The 24,373-nt window shown below is 41.4% G+C and overlaps 1 protein-coding gene across 1 annotated transcript in view; it reads right to left on the bottom strand.

The window, feature by feature from the left end:
• The window catches only part of LOC136979376 (inositol polyphosphate multikinase-like), a 94,442-nt gene extending 91,700 nt beyond the window's left edge, over positions 1 to 2,742 (bottom strand). Inside the window, exon 1 of the mRNA XM_067275319.1 lies at positions 2,647 to 2,742. The gene's annotated coding sequence lies outside the window, so the exon portion shown is untranslated. The remainder of the gene's footprint in view (positions 1 to 2,646) is intronic.
• Positions 2,743 to 24,373: the final 21,631 nt, after the last annotated feature.

Here is a 24,373-nt window from a genome sequence, read left to right as displayed (position 1 = left end):
CCGAATATAAAATAGACACTTTTACAAAGACAGACAATGGTTAATATTGGACTTACTTGACACAAACAGTACCAAGAGTCTTACCCGTCTCACAAAACTGGTGGAAAATCCTTTCTCACTGCAATTTGTGCCAGTCGCACTCTAGGAAATAATTGTTAAAGCATAAAGTAAGTTAAATAAAAGCAACCTGTGCAAAACCGGCATAAATATCCAGTAAACCGTCGTTAACCCGAATATCATCTACATATTCTTAATATCACTGACCTCTGTAATTTTAATCGGCTGGCTGGCAGATGATAAAATTTATCCACCAGGCTCTCCTTCCCGCCTCATTTAGAATAGAGCTAGTGGAACCGAGTTGCACACCACCTGTATGCAGATAAAGAAAACTGCTTCAGAAAAACACGCGAGTCTTTGGGTTGGACATGTACCGAAACGCAGTGCTTGTTTTCTTTCCGTGATGAACCACAACTTTCTGCCATACAAAACTTCAAAAAATAACTGTTGTGTGGTCAGTTGTAGTGTTACCTATATTACTGCACCACCAGGTACAAAGTTAACCAGTAATGTGCAATAGTATTTTTTTTTTTAAATTGATATTAATATCGATAATACAACATACGTACGTGCAGAATCAATAAATTATGTCAAAATGATCTAGTAACTACTCGAGTTACGACCACCTCGACTTACAACCGTTCGCACTTACGACAAGAAAATTTCATTAAAAATTTTTAAAACGTATCAATTTTTTTATAGTTTTCGTCAAATACATATCATATACATATATATCTTGCACGCTTTGAAAATTGATTGCATCATCTTTAGTTTTGTTCTACAGTTAGTTACCCTTCGTGTGTGCTCGTGTAAGACAGCTAACTGTTCTGTTAAGTACAGTCACTTCTTGACTTACGACGGGTTTTGGTTCTGCAACTTCGGACGTAAGTCGAGAAGCGATCGTATCAACTAATGCAGGCATTACTTCGAACATAAACTGCCAAACATAAGTATTATATATTATTTTTAAACATATACTTATAAATAATATATAAATTTATAATTTATCAAATTTCTATTTATTAAAATATATGTGGTGTTACACATAACATACAAAATTCATACAGGCTAAATTCGTATATTGCAAGAATGCTATTATCACTCGACAACAAACAAAATGTCGAAACAAAAGTAACAAACACGAAGTACTAAACTTTAAAACTATCACATCGAAAAATCACTGGTAAGATCATCATCACGAGAATCTTCTTCACTAGAATGTTTCTGTAAGGTCGAAGCAGTCGACGGTTTCCAAGTGTAACATTTTATCGTCATTGCTAGCGTTGCCACCTTTACAAAATCGCCAACCCGGACGGCAGATCAGGTTTGTTCGAACAGAAGTTTCCCGACGCACGTGCAATGTCATTTTACAATGTAAAGAATAACATGCATGCTGGTTCTAAATCAGTTACAGTTAGGGACTTGCATAGGAGTAGCATACAAGCAAAAAATAAAAAATAAAAAGGTCAAGAGGAAGGTTGCGCGTCACACGTCAGCATAAACAGAGTAACACGGCAGAACGGGGGACAAGTTTCAGTGAATGCTAGGTCTTTCGTCGTTCAAATGGCGTAAACTTATAACAATATTGGCAAGAACTTTGTTTCATCGTAATTTCACAATTTCTACGAAATTCCCAGACAAAATTAATAGTTCACCCGGACAGAGAGTCAATTCCCGGACCGTCCGGGTAGTAACACTAGTCGTTGCTTTTAAGTAGCTCCTTTGCTAATAATAGTGCTTCACAGGAATCGGTAAGAACTCGATTTCGTAGTTTAGTTTTCATTAAATTTAATTGCAAAAAAATACGTCCAACTGCTGCACTCGAATGAGGAAGCAATAAAAACATCTATTTACTGCCAAAGTAAAGTAAAAAAATATACTTCTCAATGTCAGATGTGGTAGCTGTATGTACGTAATGTGAATGAATGTCTCTTTAATCCGAATAAATAAATCCGGTAGACTTCCTCACAGCTATCAGGTTAGGTACTCCTTTATTGGAAATTACAAATGCATTTCGGGCCTATTTAGTGTTTAAGCCCCTCCTCAGTGTAATGCTACAGAAGTATTAAAAATAACAAAAAACTTAGTTAATTTACAAAAAAAACGCGCGTGTAGATTATCTTTACAGACACAAGAAACTTTTTTACATACCTTTTGAAAGGTACTAAATTGAAAGGAAAGGTATTAGGATTTCATGAATGATACTAGAAAAACGGTGTTGGGTATCTTGGTACCGGATCAGTACAAAAGTACTAGGTGAAACAACACTGGTGGCGCTTCTGTAGCCCAAATTCTGTTACCCGCGTCGCCGCTAGAAGCGCCTCGATCTAGTTTCGCCTTCCACTAGCTCTATAATGGCGGCTTAAAGTCACGTGATTTCGAACGGCCAATAAAAAAGCGTTACTCGCTCCGCTCTTTGCACGTTCTCACGCGTCCGATTTAAAATGCCTTCTGGATTTTTCCTCGGCCTTCGATACGAACAGGCGACGAAAGCCGCTTGCGACTAATCGAGAATTCGTCTTCCGCCCGGTCTCCACCCGTCCCCCCACGGCGGACGGCCGCCACCCACGTCATTTAAATGAAACTTACGAAGGATTGCCGAGCTCCGTTTTCTACCCGCGCATCCATTTTCCTAGCACCCAACGAAATTACGGAAATATTCCACTTCTGTCACTTGCCGTACCGTTCGAGAAAAAATGCCGAATTGTCCGGATGATCCGCCCACGAAATCAGCCCAAAACTTACCGAAAGAAATTCCCCGGCCGCGCTTTCCGATCCACCTGCCCGGAGCGGAAGCTTTTATTTCGGATCCGACTCTTTCATAATACGAAAATTCGATTCGGATGAGAAATTTTAAAATTCGCAAATTAAATAATCCAAGACGATTTCTGGCAATTCGGTCGGCGCCGATTTTAGAATACAGTAATACCTCGACTTACGCGAACTCGGAGTTACGCGATTTTTAAATCTCGTCGATTCGTCTTTTGTTTGAGCGCCACGCAACTCTCGATTACTCACTCCCCCCACACTATTGTTCAGCTTACATGTTCGGACGTGTCGCGCGGAATCGACGAATAGCTACAATTTATTTTGTGTGACTTATGTCTGTGTTTGTTATATCTACGGAGACTTGAGAGACTCTACTATGTCATCCAAACGAAGTAGAACTGATTCTTTTGCATCAAACAAGAAAAGAAAAACTTTATCTTAGGAATGTAAAGTTAACATTATTAAAGACTTCGATACAAAAATGAAAATTTGTGAATTGGCAAAGGAGTTTGATCTACCGGAATCGACGGTCAGAACAATTATAAAAGGTAAAGAAAAAATTCTCGAAGATGTGAAAACTTGACAGAAGGCCTCAGTTCAATTGAAAAGGGGTTACAAATTTTAGAAAATAGACTCCAACGAAGAGTGCATTTCTTCTACAAAACGAGAAATAAAAAAATTATTAGTACGCTACGAGGAACTTTTGCGGGAGAAAAAAATCTTTGAGCCGTCAGACGAATTTGTTACGATTTTATGAAGCCTTCTACATCAAAATAACTTTGGTTTACGATATTCATAATATAATTTGTTATACGTATGTATTATCTAAGATTTTATTAAACATTTTTTCCTAAATTATTGTTTTCTTTAGTCTCCGGTCTCAATTAAAAATAATTTGTATGTATTTATATGCGAAATTATACCCCGACTTACGCGAATTCGACTTACGCGGTTATCGCTCAGTCCCACCTATCGCGTAAGTTCGGAGTATTACTGTATAGCAGACCCACCTATAACACAGTCGATACGTTCCGTGTTATATGAATCCGTGTTGTACGAGTCACTTAAATACATGAGCCAATCACAGACCGATACGTGTGCAGTTTAGAAGCTACGGCTGTTTGAAAGGTTTTCTTCCATAGAATTAATCGATGTTAGACTGATTTGACTCAACATTTCCAAATCACGTATAAATTTTTGGGAATAATCCATATAAACTATGCTATAAACAAAAAATGTTAGGATTACTTACCGAGTGCGCACCGTTCGACGACGCCATTGTTTAAGATTATTTTCGTCGCGGAGCGGCTCATCGAACGGCGGGCGCGTTTCTTGATCAGCGAATTTTTCGCAGAAAAATAACTTAAATTTGGAGACATCATTAATAAAAATATAATTTTTATGACCGTTGAATAATACAGGTATACCTCGTCTTACGTCGGTAATTGATTCCAGGAGAGGCAACGTAGGTCGAATTTACTTGTGTAGTTACGACGTAAGTCGAAACTACGGTGGAAAACTTCAATAATGAGCACTTAAAGACCGCTAAATAAGACGACAATACAAACGGATGTTCTCATGTTTCGTTCTCTAGGATTTCTGATGGTTATATTAACATTTACTGTAAATGTACATATTTTAATATGATTTTATGCGCTTTTAACGCTTTTCTAGTGATATTACGACTTCAATATTTGTGGCGGACGGATGTGAAGTCGAGTAAAATGACTTAAACTCGATTTTTATTTTCCATATACTTTTTTGACAAACGACGTAACTCGAGGTATATCTGTAAATGATTTTAGTGGGTCCAGTGCTCATTTAAACTCAACGGTTTGCACAATATCCGCTATTAGTTCAGATTCGACCAATCCTGTCGCGACACCAGTCGGCGATGATGTTTTACCGTGTTATACGAACACGATCGCAATTTTTTCGCCGTTATACGAATCCGTGTTATAGGGGTCTACTGTATTCAGGGCCGGATTTACATAAGGGCATTTGGGGCCTGTGCCCAGGGCCCCCACAAAATAGGGGCCCCCACAAAACTAAAAAAAAATTATGTTTAAACATAATTATTTTTCTATTACCGCGACAGCCTAGTGTGGCCTAATCACGAGGGCAACAGGCAGAGAAAACCAAACCCGGGAAAAAACCTATGAAACATCGGAAAATTTCGGGAAAAAATTTCACATAGGTATTTTTCAGTTAAATTAAAATAATTAGTTTTACACAATAAAATATATGTATGTTTACAATAACCTTATTTTTAAATGAAATTTACAACTTCTTAGTTCAAATCTAATTGAAAGTACAGTATTTTGTGTAAATTTTCTAAATCATCAAATTTGCCTACTCTTAAAGGGGGGACTCCACCGAATTTGTGCCTAGGGCCCCTGGATTGGTAAATCCGGCCCTGACTGTATTTCCATTGCTACTGTAGTCGGCCGGGAGTGAAGCTCTGCCGGTCTTGGGTGAAAGAACGTCCTTTCGTTAATTACGGCGTAAATTCGGGTTTTCGGTCTTTCCGTTTGGCGGCCGTCGGAAAAGTGGGTCGACTTTTTCCCGGATAACACGTCGTGGATGCCTCCCGGCCGTTCTCCGCCGACGGCTGTCGTCGTCGAATAAACCAACGGAATTTCGTCGGACGCGGCATACCGCCCTTTGCCGCCAACGGTCGCGTGGGAATCCGTTTCCGATGTACAGTCGGGAATCCTTCGTTCTCCCAGCCCAGTGCTCGTCTGTGTCGTCGCCACACTTTCTCAGTGGGACCCGGCCTTTCCCTATCGATCGTCACTGCCAAAGTTCCGTTGCCAGGCGGGCCGTCTAAGGCTCGGCCTCCAGTATTTAGTAATGTTAAGAATGTATATTTAGGTTTCTAAACGGCGCCAATATTGTACAAAAGCCGGTCCCTCTCTACCCACCGGACTTTTCTGTAACCGTCCGGGGCGGCGGCCCGAGATTATCCCCGCCGATAATATTAGGAACGATTGTGCCAGAGGAGACGGTATTATTTGCATATTGAAAAGCTGCCGTTTGACGACGGTAGACGTAAAATTAGTGTCGGTAAAAATAAAAATAAAGGCGTGTTTCAAAATGTAATTTTATTTTCGGCCGGGGAAGGTATAAGTAGTCGGGGGGTAAATTTCGATAATGATTCGCCCGGGAAGACGCCTGGAGATAGGCCGACGCTCCGATACTTTGTAGTATGGAAGATTCCACCCATCGAACGTCGCGTCGATAAATAAATTCCAATACTACGGATATCTGCCATTAGTCACAAACGTCTAGAGCAGCGTTTCTCAACCCGGGGGTCGCGAAACAATAAGGAAATCATTTATTATAAACTTATAAACATTCTACTTACAATGAGTACATACGCAAAGAAAAGAAATTAATGTGATGGTTGCATTTGTTTTTTATTTAAAATTTTCTCCATACGTGGATCTACGTTTTTTTTTTTTTTTTTTTTTTGTAACTCTTTCCGCCCAGTGGGCACTAAGAGGGCCTCTTATAGCAAGCCCATTATGGGTTGGGCCAGGCCCACAATGGGGCGGCCGGGTGGTGAGGGACGGGGACCGACATATCCTGACGGACCACCCCCCGAAAAATTCCTGGGGATTTTTCGACCCGTCCGGATTCGATCCCGGGTCCCCCAGGGCGGCCGGCTGCTAACCTTGACCGCTCGGCCATCCGGCCGCGTGGATCTACGTTTTTTTTTTTTTTTTTTTTTTTAACTCTTTCCGCCCTGTGGGCACTAAGAGGGCCTCTTTTAGTAGGCCCATTATGGGTTCGGCCAGGCCCACAATGGGGCGGACCGGGTGGTGAGGGACGGGGCCCGACATATCCGAACGGACCACCCCCGAAAAATTCCTGGGGATTTTTCGACCCGTCCGGATTCGATCCCGGGTCCCCCAGAGCGGTAGGCTGCCACCTTTACCGCTCGGCCATCCGGCCGTCCGTGGATCTACGTTAGAAACACAAAAGGAAATTGTTTTCCAGCGATAAAAGACGATTCCTGTATTTAGTTTTCGGCGCAACCATAGACGAAAAACCTTTTTCAGAGATAAGACGCGGCGAAAGGGATTGATATTTTCAATGCTTCTGTGTCTAAATTTTCATATTCGTGTCGACGAGCGAGCCAAAACGTATTTAAATCTTCAGATGTAAATTGCAGTTGTAGCGTATTGTCGGCAGACGTTTCGCCGTGTTATACGAATCCGTGTTATATGAACCCGGGTCTACTGTATTACATTTTTTATACTGTCAGCATTTTCTTAATGTATAAAATTAGTGCAATGTGATTATATAAGATTTTTAAAAATTTACATTTATAATTACAGTCAAAATTCAATTAGTAATAGTAAGGCTTGCTGTTATTATTCCTTTGAGTGGGGTCGCGAAATATTAATTTTATTTATATTTACTAGTTGGGAGTCGCGGAGCTAAGAAGATTGAGAATCGCTGGTCTAGAGTCTAGACCAGGAGTGGCCAACAGTTTTTGCCCCCGGGCCGAATTGAAAAGAAAACATTTTTTCACGGGCCGAACGAAATACAGTAGTGAACCAAAAATCGGAATCAATCGGGGACTGGGGTTGTTCGGATAAGTGATTTGTTCGGTTAACCGATTATGTACGAATAAATATATTAACATGTCCGATGTTCAAATTTTTCTCCGTTGCGTGTCGCTTCGTGTTGAATTTTCGTCGATTTTAAGCCTAATGAAAATTTTTATAATAATAATCGAGGCTATCGTATCGTTAAAAATTATTTCTTTATTTTATACAAACAAAATAAATATATTGAAGAATATAAAAACACGAAAAATTATACTTTAGAAGTAAATTTAGTATCAAAAACGTTCGATTCGGCACGACACAGTCCGACTGAAAATCGTGCCGATTACCGGGGTTCCGATTTACGAGTCTCTACTGTATTTGTATTTGATGTACAGTACATTAATTTGTACCTTTTAATAAAAACTGAGAAAACTGTGGCAAACAGCGCCGACGGCTCGAAGCCGATTTGTGGTATTTTCTAGTCGTAATTACAAATTACGAATGCTTTATTCGCAATTATTATTACTTAACAATAAAAACAAGTTACATTTTTAGATATATATCTTATTTATAAACGAATAATTTTTCCATTAAAAAATTTACATATATACAATAATGTTTAGACCGGATTACACGGTGCAATTTTGAATAAAATAAAATACCAGGAGACTCGAAAGTCGATATATTCTCGCCATAAAAATCTTTTTGGCTACCAACTCCTACAATTCCAGAGTTATGCGTTTCTTTCTTGTTAACTTTTTACGCCTTGCGGGCGCTAAGAAAGCCTCTTTCAGCCAGCCCACCATGGAGCGACCGGGTGGTGAAGGACAAGGCCCGACGTATTCGGTTGGACCAGCCCTCGAAAAATTCCTGTGAATTTTTCGAGCCAACGTCCTCCAGACCGGTAGGCTGCCATCTTGACCACTCGGTCATCCGGCCGTCGATCCAAAGTTACGTCAGAACCGTAAACGAGAAGCGACGCTTTCATCGACGGGCATTTTTACAACGCCCGCACCCTTCAAATAGGACATCCATTATATTTACTTATAAATAACGAACGCCGAGGTCAATAACCAAATTTACGAAAACGTAAAGTCCCGCCTTCGATATTCCGAAAGAATTAATTACGTAGGAAATATTTTAAAACTAAAAGGATCGGTTCGAATACTCTTCCGGGGGACGAATTTCGACCGTGGGCGCGAAATAAAGACGGTGAAAACGGGAACGGAGAGGAGGACGGTCGTAAAATGCCGAACAATATCCGTTAGCCAACCCTAATCCGGTTAAATCGTCGATCGTCACTTAGGGCCGTACGTACTAATGTTATCGAACTTCTGTCTTATTGTCGGAATTAAGTTTACGGCATAAACTTTTCCCGACTTATTCATTCGTTCGACAAGAACCGTAGGACAGTCGTAACGGGAAACGGTTAACGACAACGGCGTTTAAGTTCAAAGGTCGCGTTACGAAGGCGATTTGCCGGCCGCTTTAAAGCGCGAGAAGTTATTCCGTATTCTGGCGTTAACGACGCCATTTACCATCTCGACCGCTTCGCGGCGGCTTAGGCTAATTTATTTTATAAATCGTGTACGGAAAACGGCAAAGTCGTTTGGAAAATTACACTTCCGCAACTGCGAAGCGGACAAAACCCCGTATCGATTTTTATTAGTCGCTTAGATCGCGGATGATATATACGCGAGAACATCCAGCGCATTTCCCACCTTTGGAAGTGGCTAGCGAATCGCCCGGGTAACTCGACATTCGGACTCTCGCCGCCTAAACCCACCTCCGTCCGCAACATCCGGCCACGTCGTATTTGACGAATTAGTAATTAATCGCCGTTTTCACGTTCCGTTTAAAGTGTCTCGTCCAATCTGTTTGCTATTTAGAATTCAAAGAGGTTTTTACGGCCGAAAATATAAATAACATACTGTATATATGCCCCGTAATTTAATCGTATATGCTACGCATACTGTTTCTGATACAACGATACGTACCGATATTAAAAAACTGTTCTTTCTCGTGCACTTAAATACTTGAATATTTTTGTCGGCGTTTATGCGCTCGCTTGCCTTAACACGCGTGTTTAAACTCTGACTATATTTTAAACCACACTGGCTACTTTCCGTTTTATTTAACGTATAACGAGTTGCTCGACGTCAACACTACGATAAATAATGATAAACGCGCTAATTTTATTCCTCGAATCCGGCGAAAAGGTTGACGTTGCGTTTGCGCCACGGTGCGGAAGAAATTAACATTAATGCTCAGAATTTAGACCAGCGTTTTTGAACTTTTTTTATCTCACCACACACTCGAACCTACGATTAAATTTCCCCGTCACAAATTTAGGTGAAAAATAACGTGATTTAAAGTTGTGTTTATAAACATTCTATCGCTATATTACTTGCCACTCAACCTACTTCGGACCAAGGTCCTAGAACAGGCATGGCCAACGTACGGCCCGCTTAATGAATTTACGAGGCCCGCGATTAATCTTTCAATATTAGCTACTTAACTTCTAATAATTGTTCGAATGGATTCGCGATACTTATTTTTTTAAATTCCACTGTAGAGATTTACGACTTTTGTACTGTTCTGTGTGATAGTGCCAGAACAAAAAATAAATTATAAATTTAAAATATTAATATTTATCATAAAATAATGTATGTTAGACAGTAATTCGAGATATCGGGTGATATTCAATTTAACTTAGTAATTCGTGTGCTTTGCTAAAATGTAATACTAATATATTTAAACATTTATTTACTAAAATGAACCGTTTTTGTATTTAACGTTTTTTAATTTTAATATTTCCTTCGGCCCGTGAAAAAAGTTTTCCTTCCAATTCGGACCGGGGGCAAAAACTGTTGGCCACGCTCGTCCTAGAATGTTGGTTATGAGAAAAGCAAATCGCCGATTGCCATGTAGACCTAGATTATTATGTTGTATTCATTACTATATTGTGTTATTGTTCCGATTGTTTTGCTTTATAATAAATAAATTTGTGTTTTTTTAGTAATAATGTAATATTCTCAGTGTTAAATAGTATGGCACAGTAAATAATGGCCGAGCGGTCGAGGTGGCAGCCTACCGCTCCGGAAGACCCGGAATCGAATTCGGACGGGTGGAAAAATCCCCAAGAATTTTTCGGGGGCTGGTCCGTTCGGATACGTCGGTCCCGTCTTCTCCCTACCCGGCCGTCCCATGGTGAGTCTGGCCCAACCCATAATGGGTTGGCTAAAAGAGATCCTCTTAGTGCTCACAGAGCCGAAAGAGTTTAAAAAAAAAAAGATATAATAGTAAAATAAATCATGGCCGACGTTATTTAACATTTAATAAATATAAAATGTAATTTGCGCTGTAATTTTTTACATTTTATATTTATTTAAAAAGAGACTTTACCTAATTTTTTTGTCCACATTCTTTTGTGAATTAAACGAAAGAGCGTGTCGTTCCTTAAAATAGCAGCGGGTTACAACAATATTTATTTAAATGAATAATTTTCGTTTACCTCATAAAAGCAATTAACATTAAGTGCCGATAATTGCCTTTAGAAACCTGCCCGACTCCCGCTATTTCTAACAAGTAAGTTAAAATAACTCGAACGAAATATTGACAATTACGTATACAATTTTCGATTTAAAGAAAATTTCATTTTAAATGAAGTAACCCGGTGTTACGCGCATAATTTTGCTACTGACTTTATCATTTCTACTACATTACACACAGGTTTATTTATTATAACAATTTAAATTCGGAGGTTTTTCAGAGGTTTCAATTTCGACAGGTACACTTATTGTTCTTTGTTCGTATTGCTCTTATTTACTTTCGAAATATAATTTATTTTCGCGGCGCCGATCTAGATTTTTGTGGAGCCGGCGACAGGAGGGTCGATAAGACAGGTGGAGTCCGGGCAGGCCTTTTCGGCCGATTGATTTTCGAGTTTGGGTTGACGAAAGCTTTCCTTTGGTCGTCATTATCGTTTCTAATATTTAAATTTCGTATTTAATTGGCCGGTTTGTCTATCCGCAAATATTCCGATCTTCCGTTTAGTCCCTTACCCGTCTAAACGATCCGGCCACCGGTGGCGTAACTTTTCCGACCGTTACTAAATTTCATAAATAAAATTGCTTTTGTATTATTAGCGAGGTTGAGGCCGAAGTTTTCAACGCGAAAACGTGTACGTCGGACGTTCGGCGCCGCTTTACTGTAAGACTGGAAGTTTGACAATGGCGTTTGGAACGTCGGTGGAATCGTGCTCGACGTTTCAAACGCCATTGTCAAACTTCCAGTCTTACAGTAAAGCGGCGCCGAACGTCCGACGTACACGTTTTCGCGTTGAAATCTTCGGCCTCAACCTCGCTATTAACGGTGACTTCATCCGTTACCGGATTTTCTTACGAAAAACGTTTTGTATTATTAATTATTATAAAATGGCCAAAATCCGAATTTTCAGGTTTTATAAGAAAAGTTGTAAATGCCCGTTCCCCCTTTCTTTCTTTCGTGCCAAAGTTCGTTTCTTCGTCACGGCGAACGAAGCGCCATGGCCTAGCCAGTCGTTTCTAAACGTTGGCTGCAGTCGAGTTAAAGCAGATTTTCGTCCGTAAAACACTCCCGTATGTGTAATTTAACATTACTCTGCGAAAATGAAAAAGTCCGAGTGACTGTTGTTAAAAATATTATGGAAATATTAGGAAATATTAAATGTAAAGTGATCGCCATTTGTCTAAAGAATAGGAAAATACTATATCGTGGACGCAATCGTCCATTTTTTCTTTTTGCTTTGTTCACATTTTCGGAGAGAAATGTCTCTCTTTCGTAGTTCTTTGACTAAAATATTTGGGCTGTAAATGGAATTAAAAAATATATTTCGGCAGCTATGTTTAGCTCGAGCGTTGGTCGCTGGATTATAGTTTGGATTCTAAACTGTGATGCAGCGGCGTTATTTTCGCCACACTCTGGCCAGACCAGAAACGAGAAATTAAGCGAAATAGACACGCGTCGTGCATATCCACGGAATTTTTCGACTTTTTGGTTTCGAGAAGTCGCAAAACGTGGAGATTTGAAAACGGCCAGATGGTCAAATTTCACACCATTCCGATACTCCTCGTTACCTATACGTAACGGCCGGAAAAGTAAAACTGGTAAAAATACGCCATTTCGTCATTACGCAGAATTGCTAACGTTTAATTTGCATAATATTTTTGCGGTGTTTTTGGTTTTTCGCACTTTCACGCCGGAAGTTCGACCCTGCGCGCGCTCACACGGGAACACCCCTTCCACAAAATATTTTCTGCGCATTTCCTGCCGCGGGTCCCGGCGGCTGGAGACGGAAATTTCGTCGATAGGCGATGTTAGAACTTGAATTTTCGGGATAGGGATGGATTTTATAAAATATTGTAACGAGTAGAATTGTCATTAAGTCCGACCCTATCGGAGATACACACCATCTCCTTTATCTCTCCATCCCTCGACCTTTACTCGCCAAAATTTCATATCGTCGATCCCCCAATAAACAAACCTCCCCGGAAAATTTCAGAAATTTTCGACAAAGAAGCACGGGAGATATTAAGCTCGAAAGAAGGCGAAGAAAATCCTGCCCTTCCACACACAAACATCCATACATTCAGGAAAAACCCCAGAATTTTCCCCATTTCTCGACGCCCAAAAATGTAGAAAACTCGGAGGCCATTTTTGCCACACTTTCCCTCCGTTATATATAACAGCCGGGAAAGTAAAAGACATTTTACACTTTGCCAAGTACAAGTTTTATAAATTCGTTATTTGCTACGATTATCGACGTAAGTAGTAGAGGGTTATTTTAAAACGGATACGTCGAGACGATAACTCGGGTTTGTGTAGTTAACTGCGGAACCACCACCCATTCGGCCTTAAAATTCGACACTAAAATGACGACAAACGCGCGGCAACGAGCCGTAATACACCGATTTGTGCTAAGAACCGTTCCGATACGTGGTCGGGCCCGAACCAGGTGGCCGGTGACCTAGTTGTACACAACCGACGAACACTCGGTCTACCTCCACACGAACCATCGCCGGGTAGTTTGTTTCGTAAAACACTCCCCACCCGTCGACACCCGTTCCATGCGTCGTCTATTTTGTCAGAAATTGAATAAATAAACGAAAGGGAAATGGGGAACCCGACGGATATATAAATTTGCATCGATTGGACGAAATAGTTTATATTCTTACATCTTCGAAAATCTATCGAACGGCTTTCCGTTTCGTGGCCGACTTTCAAATGCGGCCCGAGAAACCTCACTTCTCGGACACGTCCCAGAGTGGGAGGCTGCGCCTAGTTCCGAGTAATTCCGCGGGATGGCACTGGGCTAATTCGTTTGTTTCACCTACAATTTTTACCATTTAAATCGCTAGGCGGAGCGCGGCCGCACTTTTTTCGGCTGCCGATCTACAGAATAAACGTCGTAATACAAAAGGTTAACCTATTACCAAACAATAATATTTTTTAAAAGTTTTTTTTTATAAATACCACACTATTTTCGGGTAGGCAAAGGAATGCAGTTTTAAACTTCTAAGTGCTGTTTCACACTATGGCCCATTGGACCGACTGGCCGACTGACCGACTCCGAATCGTGTTGTCATGGTAACAGCAGTCGGTCGACCGACTGGTCGTTCCAGTCGGACAGCTTTAAAAAGTTAAATATTTGTAGTCGCGGAGCGACAGCCAATGAGAGCTTCGAAGCTATAACCAATCAGAGTTTAGATTTATCCGAAGTTAGAAAATGGCGGAAGGTACAGTTTTCTCGGAAGCTTTAATAAACGAAATCAGAAAATATCCGTGGCTTTATGATATTCGGCCAGCCGATTATAAAGACAACATTAAAAAAAAAATAATTCTTGGACGGACATTTCCAAGAAACTAAACGTTGACGGTACGTGATTGACTATAAAACATTCCAATAGATATTGTTGCCAAAGATATGGCCTGACGATAAATTGTAGCATATTCAGAACTACAATTTCTGGATACGAATGAAGTATGTTTTAAAACAATTCGAAATGCAAGACCGCTTTCCGTGACGGCCATGTTTTCTGTGTAAGTTGAAAAACTTACCACGATTGGCTAGTGTTCTGATCTGTAACGCGCGTTTTGATTGGTCCTTACGAGTCGGCCACCGACATAATCGTACTCGGTGTGAATGCTTTTACTACTAGTCGGTCCGATTATAGGATCGGTCGGTCGAGTCGGTCAGTGTGAAACAGCCCTAACAACTACGATTTTTTGGTCGGACACGGCTTTTTTGTCTAATGGCCCGTCCACCGACCAAGTTTTCTCTTCGTACGTTCCGTAACGGAATATTTTGGCCGACGGAGGAGACAAAGACTAGCACTTAAGTAAACAAAGGTAGCTTCGCTACCAGAACCTCTTTTTTAATTATGTACATTGTCAGTGTCGTAACTAGCCATTCCTGCGCCCTGTGCAAGAATTTGCATTTAGGCCCCTTAATTAATTAGGTTTGGGAAAATAATCAAACAAGTACTTGCATTTTGGGCCCTGTACGGGTTCACCTGTCTAGTTACGGCACTGCAACCCGTAAATTCCCACTGTCGTCCGTCCGTTCGTCTTTCCTTAATCTCGAGAACGGAGTTATATATACGAAAGACAAGACCAGATATGGTAACGTTAGAGGCGGGAGATCCCGATTAACCATATTCGAACTTTTATAGGCAAATCGAAAGTTACGTTCTTTCCATTCAAAACTCCCTCCTCCGAAGGCAGTTAATAGACCATCGGCACGACTCTATCGTTAAAGGAAAAGTACGATGCGCGGAGGCAAGTCACCACAGTAATAATTTGAGGTAGAGAGCATATATTTTAAGCGAAATAAATTAAAAGTATAATTAGAAATTCTAATTATACTTTTGCACGTCACGATAAATAATTGCCGGTTCAGATTATGTTTTCCGACTATTACGGATTGGCCACACACTTTGAATTTAATTAGATTCGTACCGAGTGCCACAATTTTTAAAATCAGTTAAAAACTCGTCCAGTTCGTTATCCGCTTAAAATTTAAAATAAATTACGGCGAATTTAAAAAATTTTGATAATACGGAAGTGAAACTTACCCGGACGAAATTTGGCAACTTTACAAATATACTAGAAAAATGCGCAGATCCAATGGGTGCGTGGAGCTGGCCCGGTCTTTACGCCGGTAAGCGACGTTTCGCCGGCACGCGCGTGGACGCACGCAACTTTCGTATTCGTATTCGTATTCTAGAGGCGTCTGCGGCTTCTCGGGCCTTTACGCCGGAAGAGAACAGAGTAGGAAGAGTCGGCCTTATAGAAGACAGCCAATCCGAGAAGACAGAGGAGAGGTCACAGACGCGACCAAAGTCGGCCTTATAGGAGACGGCCCCCGCGAGAAAGGGAGATAGAAGTGCCTTCCGGGAGGACTTGGGGGAAGCTGGCCCCTATTCGGGCGTCATATGCAAGGAGGAAAACCCGGAAAAAACTCCCGCTGCCAACTCGTCCGAGTGAGGTTCGAACCTCCGATCGAACTCCGGTGTTTAGGGTCTGGTCTCCGCCAGAAATGAGCGGAGACGGAGTCCACTCGCCCACCGGTGGGGCGCACGCAACTTTTGTGGGGGAGGGTATGCCGATGCCGATGCCGCAAATTTTACTACCGTCCAACTTCTAGTCAATTCCTCCTTCTCGCTTCGGTCGATCGACGACAAAAAGACGACAGATAAAGAAATTTTAAAACATTAAATATTTTCGCCACATATTCCGGGCACTCTGGCCACAGGCCGAGGTATGGGGGCGCGTGGGTTGGAAACACTCGCCCGCGAATGTTTTATTATCGAGCTTCTAGTCTGTATTCGCGTGGTCGATTATGTTAGTTAGTTATAGACCTACCATTAATTAAACGGACTTATTGCACTTTCGACTCGGTTTTATTTCCCGGCCGTCGCGTATAGGTAACGAGAAAAAGTGCCGGATTCGTGTCAAATTTGACCCTCCGAGTTTTTTCAAATCTCCGCGTTATCGGACCCCCGAACCCAAAAACGTAAAAAAATTCCGTGGATGTGTGTGGGTTCCGATTTTCTTTAATATCTCGGGGTAATGATTAAGAAACGAAATTTGGCACGGTATCTCGTGTACGAGGGGTATCGATGCTATTAAATTTTGCTGGCGAAAGATCCGGGAAACGAGACGGTGGTGGCTTATTGTATCTCGAAAGGGATCGGGTCGATAGAATAATAAACCGGTTACTACACTGTAGCGAATCGAAGCGCGGCAGCCACGACAGTCCATCCGTTGACTAAATGTAAGTTAACGGTAACCGAAGATATTTTGTAATTTAGATAAAATCAATCGAGTTGTTTTTTTACACATACAACGTATCAAAATATATTGTGTAAAATTGATCGTAATTCTATTATATTACTTCATAAATTTACAATTTTTTTAGCAAACTTTTCTGGATTTTTAGAAAAATTTTACAAATGAAAAATTATAATTTTATTAAATAATAAAAGCGAATGTTAATATATACGTACCGACATTACGTTACGTATTAATCGTAAAGTTTCCACAGCGCGATGCAAAATGTATTACGCATACCGTATATCGTATTTAAAAAATAACGATGCGTATCGCCGTCCTTTAAATATAACCATTTTTGTAAACATTTGTCTTACTCGCGCACCCGTAATCTTATTACTTTCCATTTGACACATATAGTTAATACGAATTATAAAAAATTCACTCCAAACACGTCGATTCGCTATTTGTTGTATATTTTTTAAATTAATTATTGGAATCTTCCTTCTTCCTTTAAGAAGAGGGCAGTTTTTACAATAATTCGGTCTACCGAAATAATAATTTTCAAACATTACTTTTTGTTTCCGTTTGTGACCGGACTCTTCGTCCGTCTCCTCGTCGATCGACAAGAATTAAACGGGTCAAATACGTCGTTTACTTTCGACGCGAATTCGGCAGTCGCGTCAACATTATTAAAGCCTTCTATACAATTTTCTTTCCAAAATATAAAAGCATTACTTGCCTACTAAATCGGATCTACTAAATGTCTACATTTGCCTTCATTTTTTCTCCACCCTTCGAATACGACACGCTTTTAGTTTATTTGAGACACGAAGAGCTTTACTATGTAAGTTATATAACCGAATAAAATACAGGTATACCTCGACTTACGTCGGTAATTGGTTCCGGGAGAGGCGACGTAAGTCGAATTTACTTGTGTAGGTACGACGTAAGTCGTAGTTTCGACTTACGTCGTAACTAAACGCCAATAATGAGCGCTTAAAGACCGCTAAATAAGACGACAACGCAGGAACACGGATGTTTTCGCGTTTCGTTCTCTAGGATTTACGACGATTATATTAACATTTACTGTAAATATACGTATTTTAATACGATTTTATGCGCTTTTAACGCTTTTCTAGCGATATGACGACTTCGATGTTTGTGGCGGGTGGATTTAAAGTCGAATAAAATGACTCAAACTCGATTTTTATTTTTCCGTATACTTTTTTGACAAACGACGTAAGTCGCGGTATACCTGTATTGCCATTTAAGAATTCCGCCGACGAGATAGAATAACACGCAGTGCCAGTAGCGGCGATTACGGCGCCACTTTTCGAAGCCGATCGAAGAGAAGGACGCCGCGACAGTTTCGCCGGGTTCTATCTCGTCGGTCGACGGCGAAGCGCACCGTAAGAAATAATCGTGCCGCCATCAATCGTACCGACGGTTACGAGAAAGGTCGGGGATTTTCGTTTCACAAGTAAGTTAAAATTATTAATTTTGCTCGCACTATACTTTTCTATGTCTAATAAAATGTTTACAGATTAATTTAAGAAAAGTAAACGAAAAGTGTCGAACTTACTTTAAAACGCTGCGTAAGTTATAAAAATTTAAATAATTAGAAATGTTTGGATAGAAACCTTATACCTATCGAATTGCGAATTTTACAGCGGTTAATATCGATAGTAAGTAGGCCTAAATCGAATTCCATTCTCGCGATAGTGAAATTTAAAATAAAACTTTTTCTTTGTCAGGTTTCCACCGGCCGACGACTCCTTCCGAAGAAATGGCTTAACGAATAACTAAAGCCCGTAAAGAAAAAGTTGCCAAGAAGGAATACGAAGTCTCGGTCTCTCGCCATCTCCAAAGAAGGTGCGCGAAATGTTAATTTTAACGGGACAGAAATGCCAACGGCTACCAAAGAAACTTAAATACTGTATAGCGGACGGTCTAATAAAAGAAATCCAAATAAGACGGTCGATTCGAAAAAACGTTAGTCGAAGGCTCGCAGAAATGCTTTCTAAATCCGACGCTATAACCGCAGAAAATAACTTCAACGGACCGCTTCGTCATATATTAAAAGATCGGCTTTTTTGGTAACGAAGGCGACGAATATCCAGAAGTTAAAAAGTTTCCTTTAAATTCTAGTAAGGCGTACGAGTATCCGAGACGGTTTATTAAACTACCCGCTACTAGTTCTCTGCGGAAATGGTCTTACGTCGACGGTAGTCCCGGCTTTACCGAACGGTCTAATTGGTCTACTACGGCGGTTCCCGACCGGTGGTCGGCGAAAAGATTTAAAACTTTTATTCGTTTTAAATTATTATTCCCACATTGACGCGAACCGAATTTAATTTTTACTAAAAATGTTGTGTTTTCTATTATAATAGTACAGTTAAAGCGTCTTACTCTCGAGTTTAACCATCACTCGCGTTAAAAGTTTCGATTAAAGTTTATTTTTAGATCGACGCAGTTTATTTTTCTTAAATCTCGCGGTCCCCGCTTAACAACAATTAAATCCAAAATGGTTGGAACGGCCGGCATGGCCGAGCGGTAAAGGTGGCAGCCTACCGCTCTGGGGACCCGGGATCGAATCCGAACGGGTCGAATAATCCCCAGGAATTTTTCGGGGGGTGGTCCGTTCGGATATGTCGGGCCCCGTCCCTCACCACCCGGTGCGCCCCATTGTGGGCCTGGCCGAACCCATAATGGGCCTACTAAAAGAGGCCCTCTTAGTGCCCACAGGGCGGAAAGAGTTAAAAAAAAAAAAAAAAAAAAAAAAATCAAAATGGTCCCCGGTCGAAAAAAGGTTGGGGAACCGCCGGTCTAAAAATCGATTTTAAAAATATAGAAAAAATAGCGAGTCGCTGGGTTTGGAGCGAAAAGCCATTATTAAATTATCTTCCGACAAAAAAATTCGGCCGAGACGACATCGAGTTATTTTTTCCCGCAATTAGAAGTGGAGGTGGTAATAACGACAATGCCACGGCACGGCGGCGTAGATCGGCACGTAGGAAGTTTTTCCGTCTCCAAAAGCCAACAGTCGGTCGATCGGGCGGTATCCTTCCGTTTAGCATTTCTAACCAGAAGTATATAGAAGAGCGACATTTACATAATAATAAAGATACAATAAATAATCCGCAAACTATTTTAAAATTTGACCATTCTTATACACTCAAACCTGTTTTTGTGCGGTCTTTTTTTGTGCAATTTTTTATTTGTGCGATTTGTTTTGTGTGATTTTTTGTGTGCGGTATATGAATTTCAATCAAATTGGTATACTGCACAAAAATAATTGCACAAAACACACTGCATGTATAAAAAATCGCACAAAAAAAGACCGCACAAAAACAGGTTTGAGTGTATTCTTAATATTTATAAAGGACCGAGGTGGTCTACGTATTCCTTCGGACGACGTCATCGAAATATTAAGATTAGAGATGCGCGAGACGAATGTTTACGAAAACGATTATATTTAAAGGACGGCGATACGCGTCGTTCCTTTTTAAATACGATACGCGGGGTGTGTAATATATTTTGCATCGCGCCGTAAAACTTTACGATTAAGATGCGATGTCGATACGTATATATTAACATTCATTTTTATTATTTAATAAAATCATTATGATTTTTCTTAAAAAATCGTAATTTTATGAAATAATATAGCAGAATTATGATAAATTTTGAGATTGTATATGTAAAAAAACAGCTGGATTGATTTATCTAAATTGCAAAATATCTTCGGTTACCGTTAACTTAAATTTAGTCGACGGACGGAGTCCACCGAAACTGTCGTGGCTGCCGCGCTTTAATTCGCCTCGGCTGTAGTAACTGGTTTAGCGCGCTGTTATTCGTCTCGTCGGATCGGATCGATAAAGATTTTACCCGTCGTTAACATTTACCATTGTTTTTTTTAATATATACATAAAACTCTTCCCTACCATTAAAATTAAGCTTTTTGCCATTTTGTAGTAGTTAAAAATGTAAAAAGTTTTTTTATAACAATGTGTCCTAAGAGATGGCGCCACACGCAATTTTATTTATTACGCTAAATAACGTAAAATTTATTTTTTTTAAATAAAATCTGATAACAGCCGGATTTTTAACGAACTCTACCGTTTACATTACGACCCGTGCGAATTTCGGCAAACTTTTCAATTAGATTTTTTTTATGTAAATACAAAATGTTGGACGTGTGTCGAACTGCCGTTCTTAAAGCCGTCGAACCGAAAGTAAGAAGTCGGAGTTGACGCACCGTTAGATAAGAAGCTGGGTTTATACGTAGGAGAAAAAAACCGAGGCCGTCCGGCGGATTTTAGTTTCTTTATCCGGATATTTTGTCGGTACGTCGGATAATCTCCCCGAAACGTCGGAACGGCCGACCGACCGTTTTAATGGGCAAAACGTCGAACCCGTTTTACCTAATTTGCAACCGCTTTAGTAGATCCTCGGGAACGGCTGCCCAAAATTCGAAGGCCAATTTCGTCTTTGACCGTTCCTAGTTACGTACAAGTTTTTACGCGCATCTGCGGATAATCGCCCAGAAAATTTACCGGACGATTTTATCCAATTCGAAGAACGTATATTTAGTCGATGAAGACGAAGGTGGCGTGGGTTTTACTTAGAATTTCGGTTACCGAAAACGATGCCGTTAGTGCGCTAATACGGTATTAACCGTGGATTTAAACCGTCTTTTAAATCGTCCGTTAATGTTTTAGGCCGAATCGAACGGCCAGTCCCCGCGATACGGGAAGAAATATTGCTAACTTTTCCACGTAACTGGCGTCTCTCGAGAGTTTCCGGTCGAGCCACAGACCCGGTTAAAATCTACGAAAGGTCGAACCGCGTAATTTCGCTCCCGTCCCAATTATTTGTACGGTTCCGGTAAAGCGTCCGAAGTAGAAGTATTCCGTTTAGCAAAAGTTCCGACAGACAATTACGTAATTTTCCAAACAAAAACGTTTAAAATTGCGTGTGACGCCATCCGTTACCATCATTTATTTTGCACGTTTTAGCAAAAATATTTCTTCGAAGGCCGTACTCGGAACAATTTTCGGTCAATAGTCGATTGTCGTTCGCCCGTCTGCGGTTTGCCTCCGTACACCGTACTTTCCCTTTAACAATAGAGTCGTGCCCGTGGTCTATCGACTGCCTTCGGAGGAGGGAGTTTTGAACGGAAATAACGTAAATTCCGGTTTGCTTGGGAAGTTCGTATATAGTTAATCGGGGTCTCCCGCCCCTAAGGTTGCCGCGTCTGGTCTCGACTTTCGTACGTATAACTCCGTTCTGGAGATTAAGGAAAGGCAGACGGACGACAGTGAGCATTTATGTCTACAATTTTTTTCAAATTGCAGCCGAATAAGGACTAAAATCTTCATTAGGTCCGACCCCGAGTTATGACGCCCGACGCCTCGCATCGCCTCACCTCCCAGAACTTTAATTACCAAAATGTAATAGAGTCGATTCTCGTAACATCCAAACCTCCTCACAAAATTACAGATATTTTCGACAAAAGGCACGGGATTTGAGCTTATTAAGTGGGCGAACGAAATCGTACACCCCGACATCCATACGTAGAGAATTGTTTTTTCGATTCTGGACGTTTCCGGGTCCCCGAGTCCGACTCGGGCGGGGGTCGTTTTTTGACCGACGACCTTACTTTCCCGGTATTATCTACGACGGCCGGGAAACCGGAATGTCTATAGCTCCGTATAGAATAAATTCTGAAAATTTTGGCTAACGGTAGTATCTACCGTTAGCCAAAATCGAAAACAATCCAAAAGTTTTTATCGCCCTGTTTTATAAATAGGAGTAACCGGGTTTCGACCAAACCTATTAGGAAAACTTGGTATATCGGAACGGACAAATGGAAAATAGGGAACGGCGACCGGGATTGAAGTATCCACCGAGGTACGTTAACATAATGGCCGTGGGAAGGACCGCAATTCCGCGTTAAAGAGTTTATTTTTTTAAAGCCAACGTTTCCCCCGGGTTTATTACCCGGCCAGGGAGACCAACGGATAAAAATCGAAAGAAATACCTTAATCGTTCGTACGGAAACCGTCGGTCGACCGTATTTACGGCCGGCGGCCACCACCGGGTACCCGGGTTACCCGGTCGGACCGGGTATTTACGGCCGGGGGCCACCATTACCGTTTTGGCTGTCTACTGGGTGGATAGAAATCGAAACCCGGATTACCGTCTTGGGTAAAACACAGGGCGAGTTTTTCCAATTATCCCGGGTCCCATAAACACCGGACCACCACCTTCCCACGCCCCCTTTCCACCATATTTATAATTACTTCGGAAATGTTTGCGCCCGCCTTTCGGTACTTCGGTCTTTTCCGCCCAACGCGCTGCTGTGTCGGATAGAAAAAAAAAGACTCAATTCAGTTACTTGGCGGCAAAAAGGGGGGACCAGTGGCATCCGTCTTCGTAATAAACCAGGCCGAATTTTTATCGACCGAAGCGTGGGCGTTTTATGTTCGATTTTGAGGCGGAAACGAGGGATTAGAATTTTTGTATTTAACCAGGTTCAACGACTTTCCGAACCTTCTTCCTCATTGGCTGGAAAATAAATTACGGCAAAACCTGTATTGAACGGACAAAACTTTTGGTCCACGCGTGGCAAGTTAATTTTAAGACGCCTTTTAAGCGTAGTTAAATTAAGGAATATTTTTCGAATCCGGGAGTTCCGTATTTTCCAAAAACTTATTTAGAAACTGCGGCCAGTACGTAAGCGTTATATAACACGCGTGCGTCAACTGAAAGTGGTACTTAATTTTCACCAAGCCACGTAAATAAAACTAATTTGCTCATTTTTGAACAGGCTACTTTATTACACGACGGACGCCTCGGCGCGAATTAGTCCGCTCTTCCAATATCGAACTCATCACCCGTATCTGTTCCGACTCTTTCCGTCACCGGCGTCGACGGAACACATCGATCTTCTAGCCAATTAACGTTTCGCTTTTATGAAATGATATACGCCCGGCGTTTCCGTACAGCTTATAACAGAGAGAAATGTGGCCGCTGCGTCTTGGGTCGGGCACCGGGAAACCGGAGATACGAAATTCCTACGTCTTTATCTAGTTTAATAAGTGCCTGGCCCGGGCTGGAAAAGTTCCGAAATCGACGCTATTAATTCAATTTTGGCGGTGAAAGGTGGCATCCGGAGTGCAGTCGGGCTTAACGGTACTTACAAAAACTAGTCTACCCCGAAAAGTCGTCTTTCTGCCTTCTACCGTATTTAATAACACCAATACTTTTATAATAAAATATCGTAACGGACGAGACGGCGGGCCATTCGTTACGACTACGGGAAGAGAGAAGCGAGAAACAAGAGGCGATCTTCGGCAGAAAGCGTCGAACGAGGCATCTGGGCAAAACACGGGAGCGCCTGCGAAAAATACACCGGCAATTACCCCGACGAAAAAGTCCCGTTCTCCGCTCCTCCTCCCGATCTTCCGGCGCGGCTCGCTCTCCGCCAAGAAAACGATCGGAAGGAAATTTCCGCCGGAAAAAGAGCGGAGACGGCAGGACGGGCGCCGATTACGGAAAAGTTAAAAATCGCGGCGCCACTCCACACGCGTGCCACCGCGTCGCTCGGTCGATTTCTTTACCGCAACCCGACCGAGGTTTCTGTCGGTACCCAGAGGAATTCGACGCCTGCT

This window comes from Centruroides vittatus, unplaced genomic scaffold, assembly GCF_030686945.1.
Source record: "Centruroides vittatus isolate TY-2023 unplaced genomic scaffold, ASM3068694v2 contig_620, whole genome shotgun sequence".
NCBI classification, from domain to species: Eukaryota; Metazoa; Arthropoda; class Arachnida; order Scorpiones; family Buthidae; genus Centruroides; species Centruroides vittatus.
This window is presented reverse-complemented; position numbering and strand designations above follow the sequence as displayed.